We start from the raw sequence: 9,577 nt of genomic DNA, 5'->3' as shown, positions 1-9,577 counted from the left end.
TTTGCCGACCTCTTCTCAAAATCTCCTTTGCCTATTTCTGTCTTCTATAGTTTGGAGAACTCCAGGAATACACTCTCTCCTTAAGCAAACTCATCCAATTTTGTGGATTTAAATACATATATCTTATGGTAAAGAGTGTAAGAAAGGTTGATTCAAATTTTGGGAATCATTAGCATACAAAGATCAACTAGAGCTTTACCTTGAAAATTAAATATCTTAAATAATTTCTTTAACCTCATATTTAACAAAAATTAAATTATAACTACCCACTCCTAGAACAAAGAATAAATCAAGTGGTTAATTTGTTTTGGTGAATATTGTCTGACAAAATTATGAGCATAAATATGACAGGTTGTCACTTCACATTTGTCTTTCAAGGAACAGTCATAAATGAGGGTAATCTTGACTGCAACAAATTTCCCAAAGCCTGTCTTGAGCCTTTGAAGCACTTTGTCATGATACTTGTCAATTGTTTCTTCTCAAATTTTAACTGGTCTCCACATGAAGCCAGGTCATTATTTTCCTATTGGTTGTAATTTGAAAAGTTCTCTAACAGCACTTTCATGAACTTATAATTAGATAAAATACTTTTCCAATTATATTTAAATAAGAAAGATCTTAGGCTTGATCTAAAAGGGCAATTTGAAATTATCAGGTAGCATTAAAGGTATATAGTATTTGACTTCCTCTGGCCACAGTTGAGTGTCCAGGGAAGGGCATCAGGCCCAAGATGAGTCAATCAGAAACCCTCCTTGAGATTTCTGAATTTGGAACCAGAGGGAATGAGGCTCAGTCTGTTGGATGATCAAGGTCGTGGTGAACTTGGGAGATGCTGGCAGCCATGTGGTGAAAGAAGATGATTTGAGAGAATGAAACATGCAGAAAACTTTTACCAGTTTTCTTTGTTGCAAACATCTTGAATGTTCTGTCCTTCATATTTAGCAAGAAAGACTTTGCTGGGTGACACTGCTTTCACTGCTACAGGGGTAGCTAGGTTTGAATTGTATTTTGACAAAATCTGGATAATATCTTCTGGAATTGTAGTTACTTCCGGAGGTGTAGGTGTTCTGAGCAGATTCTCATAAGAAGAAATTTTAGGAGAAAAGTGATTCAAAAGATCTTCAAAGTACTTCTCTGAATTTAAAACTAATGAAGTACAATCTTTCATTTCCAAATCATTTGATGAACTATTTGTTTTTGATAATGGATAACTTGTAGATTCCAAAGCTGTACTGTTCTTTGTAGAAGGAATTTTCAAACCAGGAGTGCAGAATGTAGGGGCCAAGGGTGAATTTGTATACTCGGCATCATATTTTCCCAACTGCTGGATTATGGGGCCAGGAGTGGTTAAGAAATGATCACTGGTCATTGCTTTTCTTTCTATAGCTTCCTTGCTTTTATTTTGCTTCACATTTTTAAGCCCCATTGTATAGTCTTCATTTAAACACAGTATATTCAGAAATACCGAAGTGTTCTAATTTAGGAGTTATGCACTCAAAATCATCCATCTTTAGTGTACATTTTGGAGTTTTTAGTACTTTAGTTGGTGATTGTTTGGTAGGTGGAGTTAAAATTTTTGGCTCTTCTTGATAGTTATTCACTGCCTGTGAATGGTTTGGTAGAACCTCGGATATCATATAACACTCAAGTCCAAAATCAGAAAGTTGTGGACTACGTGAAGGTGTATTGGAAACAGAACTGCCTGGAACGGTAGAATCAGACAGATCATCCTTCATATCAGGCGTTTGAAGATTTCGCATTTAGCCAGCTCTAGGTTAGAGTTAATGACTTCTTGCTCATCCACTGGATTTTCCTTGGCATATGGATTACATCCATACATCTGGAAAAACTCTTATTTTCATGATATCCCTTGCATTTTTTTTTTCATCAGTGCTTGGGTTGCCTTTATGAAACCAATGCTTTCTTGACTTTCCAAACTTGCTTTATCAAGAAGAATATTAACATCATCCTTTAGAGTCTGGACTTCTGAATGCAGGTCATGTAAAATTCTCATTGGTTAATCTTCCAAGTTGGTCTCTTCTCCGCTCAGCGCTAGCTGCAGCCTGGCAGTCTCGCTATCTAGGGTGACAGCCAGAGACCGCAGCTTTGCGTAGAAGCTGCTGACTGGATCCATCCCCAGGGCCCCAGCGGAGCCGCACTTCAGCATGGGTCTTGATTAGTTTACTGTAGTCCTTTAGAAGAGCCATCACAAGTCCAGACTGCTGCAGCTAAGAGAGACATTTTGGAGATAGACATTGAAAACAGACTTTTGCTAGACCAGAGTTTGCCTGGGAGAAATTAAGAGAATACCCTCAGATGCTTAGAGAGAAACATCCTGGGAGAAAGCATTTTGAAACCAGAACCCTGGAGCAGACACCAGCCATGTGCCTTCCCAGCTGACAGAGGTTTTCTAGATGCCATCGGCCATTCTTCAGTGAAGGTACCCTATCGTTGATGCCTCAGTTTGGACACTTTTATGGCCATAGGACTATAAACTTTGTAACCAAATAAACCCCCTTTATAAAAGCAATACATTTCTGGTATTTTGCTTAATGGCAGCATTAGTAAACTGGAACAGCTGTTTTGACCATTTGAATTATTTGTTTTATAAAAAAATAATATTAATAACTCCATTGATTAGAAGTGGATAGGAACGAAATATCTACTCATCTGCAATCTTGACAACAGATGGTATGTTTCAGTGAAAATACTCAGGCAGTCATTTATTAGAAATCAGGACCCCATATTTCTAAACACAATGAAGTCCCAGAATCTCTTCAGCTTTTAAGAACTCCAGAGAGAACCTTGCTTGAAAAGTTCAGCTAATCTTCTAGATCAATCAGACAGTGAAGAGAGGTTCAAATGGAATTCTAGACCTAGGGGCTTCTCTGAAGGTGTGAATGAGCCCTCTTGAAAGCAGATCCTCCAACCCCATTCAGGCCTTCAGATGACTGCATCTTCTGCAATATCGGGACCTCATAAGGGACCCTGAGCCACACCCAAATTCCTGACCCACAGAAATTGTGAGATAATACATGTTTGTTGTTTTAAACCATCAAGTTTTTGTGATAATTTGCTATGTGGCTATAGATAACTAAGATGGCATATAATGATATACTTGATTTCATTTATTTCATCTTAATTTATGTTAATTATTCTATTTTAACATTTTAACTTTTTCCTTTATCTTTGCTGCTTATTTATAAGTAGAACTGCTTATCAGTTTGGTATTTCTACTGTACATAGCTAGTCTACCAGTGATTGCCCTTCTCTTTCCTGGCAGTTATAATCAAGCCCATTAGTTCTCTATTAGCATTAATTTTACTTCAAAAAATCCTCATGAAGAAGCTCTATTCTTCTAATGCTTCATCCCATCTCCTATGCATCTCTTAGGATTAGACCTTTAAATTACTTGCATCTCCCCATTCTTCCTACCCCAATTCCCAGATTATACCTCTCCATAACCACCCCTCACACAGTCCATTCTCATCACTGTTCTGAGTTTTTTGTTGTTAGTTATGGTTTATTCTCTGGAATTGTCCTTCTAGAGTACCTGGATGGTATATATTTGGAGTCCTTGTACACCTACAAATATTTTTCTTTCATTATTCTAGTGGAATGATATCTTGGCTGCTTATAGGGACCCATGGTTGTACTCCTTCCTCTAAGTAGTCTGTAGATGCCATTCTGTGGTTGATTAGCTCCTGTGAAGATGAAAAGTCCAATGCCAACTTGAATCTTTATAGTAACATTTGAAGTAAATTGTTCTTTCTCTCTAAAAGCCTGTAACATTTTCCCCTCTCTCCTTGGGTTTATTCTTCTTACCTGTGCTGGTTTGGATGTATTATACCTCCCAAAATGCCATGTTCTTTGATGCAATCTTGTGGGGACAGATGTATTAGTGTTGATTAGGTTGGAACCTTTTGGATTGTTTCCATGGACATGTGACCCACCCAACTGTGAGTGACACCTTTGATTAGGGTTTGGCCTCTTGATTGAATGTTTCCATGGAAATGTGGCCCCGCTCATTCACCTGAGTCTTTGGTTACTTTACTGGAACCCTTTAAGAGTTCAGACAGAAGTTCAGTGCTGTTGTAGACAAGAGACATTTTGGAGACAGCCATTGAAAGCAGACTTTTGCTGAGACTTTTCTCTAGAGAAGAGAGGACAGAATGCCCCAAGAGCAACATTTTGAAGAAAGCACAGGATCTGAGAGAGGAGCTGGAACACAACCTGGGATCAGAAGGCTCCGGCCACATGTCTTCCCAGCTAACAGATTTTCCAGACACCATTGGCCTTCCTTCGTTGAAGGTATACTGGTGTTGATGCCTTAATTTGGACATCTTCATGGCCTTCAGACTGTAAATTTGTAACCAAATAAACTCCCTTCATAAAAGCCAATCCATTTCTGGTATTTTGCATAATGGCAGCATTAGCAAACTGGAACACTACCCAAGTCTTTCATCGTCAGGTTAAGAAATTATCCACTACTATTCATTTAATTATTGCCTTTCTGCCAGATCTTCCTGTTGTTCCTTCTGGAACTCTTATTATTTGCATGTTAAGTTTTCTATGACTGTAAGTCTCATCTTCCCTTCACGATTTCTCTCTTTCAGTTTTACTAGGTAGTCTTTAAAAATTTCTTCCACTTCATCTTCCTGAGCTCTAATTTGAATTTGAGTAAGGACCATTTTCTTCTTCAATTAATCCACTGATATTTTAGTGTAAAAATAATGTTATTTAATTCCCAGAATCATCTCTGTGCTGTGACTGAACTCCTTAGCTGTCCTTACTTGTTATTGTTCAAGTTGCTGTCCCCGTTGTCCTGCAGCAATCATATGGGCAGGGCTGCCTCTCCTTATTCTGCTTGCTCATTCCCTCTCTGGACAATAGGACCCCTCAGGTGTGTTGTTTTGCTTTGTCTTCTCATTTGGGACAAGCTGCTAGACTACCTTAAATGGTATGGTGGATTGATCCTGTGGGACTATAAATGTAACCAGAAGGTTTTCATGTTCCTTTCAGATCACCAGAAGAAATCTCTCTGCTCCTTGGTTTCAAGCTTTCCAGTCTCAGGGGTAGAGAGGACACAGCTCACCTGCTTAGTTTTCCTCAGGCACACACAAATGTCAATCCTCCCCAGCGTCTCAGGGACCAACCTGGTACAAGCTCTCCCCAGGATCTGCCTGGTTCATATCATTACCCCAGGGATCTTCTGTGCTGGTCCCAAGAATCTCATGATGTTCAAATGAGGGGAAACTTGCAAGAACCCTAACATTCACATCCTCCAGGCTCTAGCTGCCTTCTGGCCCCAACAGCCTTTAGACTCTTGAAAAAGAAAGACTGACATTGAATTTGAGAGCAGAAAAGCAGCAGGAAGTTTTAGCTACCATCTTTTCAAAATCCTTTCTGTCTTTAGAATCTAACCCTTGACTAAGGTGTGATGCTAATCTGCGTCTAACATATGGTTTTAGGCAGTACCTCAACCCCTAAACATCAATTTGCATGCAAGCCAAGTGTTTTTGAATGCTGTCTATAATTAGGATATTTCTGACACAAGCCATATTGCAAAGACAGATGACAGCAGTTGCTGATGTATACAACACCCCACTTTTCCCTGTCTTGGTTTTGAACCAAATGAGAAATGGAACAAAAGACTAATTCTAGATGGAGTTGGCACTAGCACCTTAATTATTGGCTTAAGTATTATGGTAGTTAGTTTCCAAAACTAGCATTTGAACCACACCTCCTATCATTCATATCCTTTGTAGTCCCCATTTATTGAATCTTGGTTGGCCCTATGCCTTGCTTATAACCAACAGGATACAACAGGAGTGATGCTCTGTCAATTCCAAGGCCAAGTCAGAAAAAGCCTTGCAGCTTCAACCTTAGTCTCCTGTAATGCTCTCTCTGAGAGAAACCAGCCGCCATGGAAGAACTCTAACTACTCTGAGACCACCATAATGTAAGGAAGCCCAACCTAGCCAGGTGGGGTGGTCATGTGAAGGATAGTTGCAGCCATCCCAGCCAAGGCAAGATGTATCAGTGAAAAGGCCATCTTGCACATTCCTGCCCTGACAGACACAATGTGGAGAAGAACTGAGGAACTCAGCTTATGTCCAGAATTGAGGCCCCAGAAATATGACTCAATCAAGCCAGTCCAGCCACCTCTAACTGTTGCAGCCAACATAATTCAAGGCTCTAGTCATCACAGAGCAGATATAGGCCATCCTTGCTGTGCCCTGCCCAAATTTCTGGCCTACAAAATTGTAAGCTTAATAAAATTGTGGTGGTTTTACACTACAAAGTTCCAGCATACCCTTGTCACACGACATGGGTAACTGGGAAAGATGTGTGTAACCAAGGACTTCCCGTTACCAACTCTGTCATTGATGGCACTGGACAATCACAGCCTCTCCATGGAGGTCTGACCCAATATGATGAAGGGTGCAGAGGAGCAGAGGAGAACACAGGCTCTCTGAAAGCAGATTGATTTCCATGAGAAAGAGGAAAGGAAGGGACTGAGAAACTCATGCCCAACCCCCCTCCCACATTCACCAATCATATAGCTCACTCCATTTTTGGAGTAGAAAGAAAAGGGAGGTTAAGAATCCAGGAGCTTTTAGGAAAAGTTCCTTTTCATGGAAAAGAAGGGGTAGGGAAGGAATATTCCCTCATCAAGGGTCCCTGATGCCACAAAGGAAATTGATTCTGCCCCAGCAAGTTAAATCTAGCAAATATTCCTAAGTCTTCAGGAGGATCAGTGGTTCTGAGTAATGTTGTACCTGCCACAAGATCCATTCTTGAGTATGTACACTTCAAGGTAAGGACTTCCATGTAAGTTGAAAAGCTTCCATAGAATTTTGTTATCTAAACATGGGAGCACCATTCCAAGTGAGCTTGACCAGTAGAGGGGAAAGGTCTCCCTTTCTTTTCTAAAGAGAAAATCCTACTCTCAGTGCTTCATTCTATGGTTGAAGAGCAATGCAATACAGAAGGGAATCTCCTGCAGTGGTGGTGAGTCTTCTAGACAAACAACAGAGAGTGCTGCAGCAGGATTTTAGCAGCTCAAGAAAGAGCAAAAGAATAATCATATGGAACTCTATCAGGCTGGAGGAAGTCTGCTGTTGAGATACTTCCAGTCCTCCTGCCTGTCCCACAACTGAGTCTGGCATAAGAGGGGGAAAGAACATTTTCCTTGTTACTCTGCAAGAAAATAATTGGCTAAGAAGAAAACACAAATGCAACACCAATGCACATCATCCCTTCATGAAATCCAATGGATGTTAAATGATTAACTGAACATTTACCATATGTCAAGCACTGTTGTAGGTAGTGAAGATATAAGATAAGGGTTAATGACACCAGAAGCTGACATTCAAACTGGGGAAGACAGATACTGAAAAGTTAACCAGAAAAGATACGCTATGCTATGGTGGAAATCATGCAGCGAAATGGGCATAGGATGGGGGCTACTTTTGCTATGGTGTTTATGGGGGTAACTTTTAAGTTGAAGTCTGAAATGATGAGAGGGAATCCACCATGTGGCAATTTATGGTAAGAGCATTCCAAGCAGAGGAAATACCAAGAGCAAATGCCCTGAAAAGAGGAAAAAACAGCTACCAGTTTTGGTGTGTTCAAGCAAATGAAATAAGGCCAGTGTGGTTCAAAAGTAAATAAGAAGATAAGGTGATAGGATCAGAGGAGTAGGGTCCAGACCGTGTGGAACCTTTCAGAACACAATTATGGCAGCAGGAATGGCAGCAGGAATTACCTGCCATTCCTGTTGCCCACTCGCTCAGGTGAACCGGATCTGACTCCCAGAAGGCCTCTATGAGGTGAGTGGTCATCGGGAGGGCAGGAGGGAGCAACCGGAGCTTTGGGATACTCCATTTTCCTGTCTTGCTGAGAGCCCTTGGCTAACACTGTGCTGCTAATAGGTTAAATCCTCCGTTGCCAGATTACCACGCCTTTTGTACAAAACCAAATTAACTTATCTAATACCTGACACCTCTCTGGGCTCTGAACTGCTTTCTCTCATGCTGGTAGTGAGGACAGAATCTAGAAATTTAGCAGACGGTGGAAGTTTTTAGGATTTAATTTAATTTAACTTACTCCTCTGTTGATTGAAAGGGGTTTTAAATTCTGAGCTCCTGAGATACTTACCAGCAACCATGGAATGAATACGTGACCAGAATGTGGCTTTGACACAAAGTGCTGCTGTCCCTTTGCAATTGACGTCTAAATGATTTGACCAGAAGTAATTTAGAAGGTGAGTTTTTAACTGTTCAATGGTAGGAAAATAGAACATGTATCACCCTTTGCTAAGTAGACATGAACTCATACATGAAGCCTGGCTTGCAGGACGCCCAATAAGACAAGAAAAAGCATTGCAACTTATGCCTTGAGAGCTCAATATTTTTATCTTATCAGTACAGAAGAAAGCTTTCTGTGTAAACTTGATCTTCTGTCTAGTAGTTGTCTTATAGGTAACCAACACCAAAAACTTTATAGTGGTGATTACCAAAGAAATACATAGTAAAACAACATTTTGTTTCCAAATATTGAAGAGCCAGTTATTGATGCTGCTACAGAAGTTCCATGCTCAAGAGCCATTGTAAAAGATTAAGAGGTTTTTCGGTTTTTGTGCATGTTTCTTTTTTTTTTTTTTTTTTAATAAAAACATACACACAGCTGTTAGCACAAAGTTTTTTTTTTAATTCATTTTATTGAGATATATTCACATACCATGCAGTCATACAAAACAAAGCGTACATTCGATTGTTCACAGTACCATTACATAGTTGTACATTCATCACCAAAATCAATCCCTGACACCTTCATTACCACACACACACAAATAACAAGAATAATAATTAAAGTGAAAAAGAGCAATTAAAGTAAAAAAGAACACTAGTTGCCTTTGTTTGTTTGTTTCCTTCCCCCATTTTTCTACTCATCCATCCATAAACTAGACAAAGGGGAGTGTGGTCCATATGGCTTTCCCAATCACATTGTTGTTAGGTCGAAGTCGTTCAAGAATCCACACAATGTGGTGAGTCAAAGTTTAAGTATAAAGTTTAAGATTTATTAGAGGAAGAAGGCAGGTGGGAGCCAGTGAAAAGAAAGACAATGGCTCCAGCTCTCTTTCTGAGCGCGGCATTTTTTAAAGGAAAAAAACCACATGGGGAGGGAATGTTCTAACACATTACCCTTCTTTGATGTGCAGCTACATTATCTATGTGGACGAAGCTGGCCTTTTGGCTTGTTTGTGGTTGTTCATCTTATGGACCTATCTGATCTTGCCTTATCCGCCTTTTGGGGTCAAGGCACCACTATGACTGGGATTTCTAAAACAGCTTTCAAACCTTAGTTTATGGCACACCTGGTTTCTATGAGATAAGCTGCAGGGCCCCTGGATCAGACATTCCTTCTATATGTTAGACTTTTTTCTGGGGTCGGATGATTGTCACCCCTCATAAGCTACATTTTTATACAATCGTCTTCAAGATTCATGGGTTCTGGGTTGTAGTTTGATAGTTTCAGGTATTTACTGCTAGCTACTCCTATTCACTAGAAC

At 40.0% G+C, this 9,577-nt stretch overlaps 1 pseudogene; it reads right to left on the bottom strand.

The window, feature by feature from the left end:
- Positions 1 to 889: 889 nt before the first annotated feature.
- LOC119508880 lies at positions 890 to 7,847 on the bottom strand (annotated as a pseudogene).
- Positions 7,848 to 9,577: the final 1,730 nt, after the last annotated feature.

Source organism: Choloepus didactylus, chromosome 14, assembly GCF_015220235.1.
Source record: "Choloepus didactylus isolate mChoDid1 chromosome 14, mChoDid1.pri, whole genome shotgun sequence".
In the NCBI taxonomy this organism is placed as follows: Eukaryota; Metazoa; Chordata; class Mammalia; order Pilosa; family Megalonychidae; genus Choloepus; species Choloepus didactylus.
Note: the sequence above shows the minus strand (reverse complement) of the source record. Positions and strands in the feature narration are given on the sequence as shown.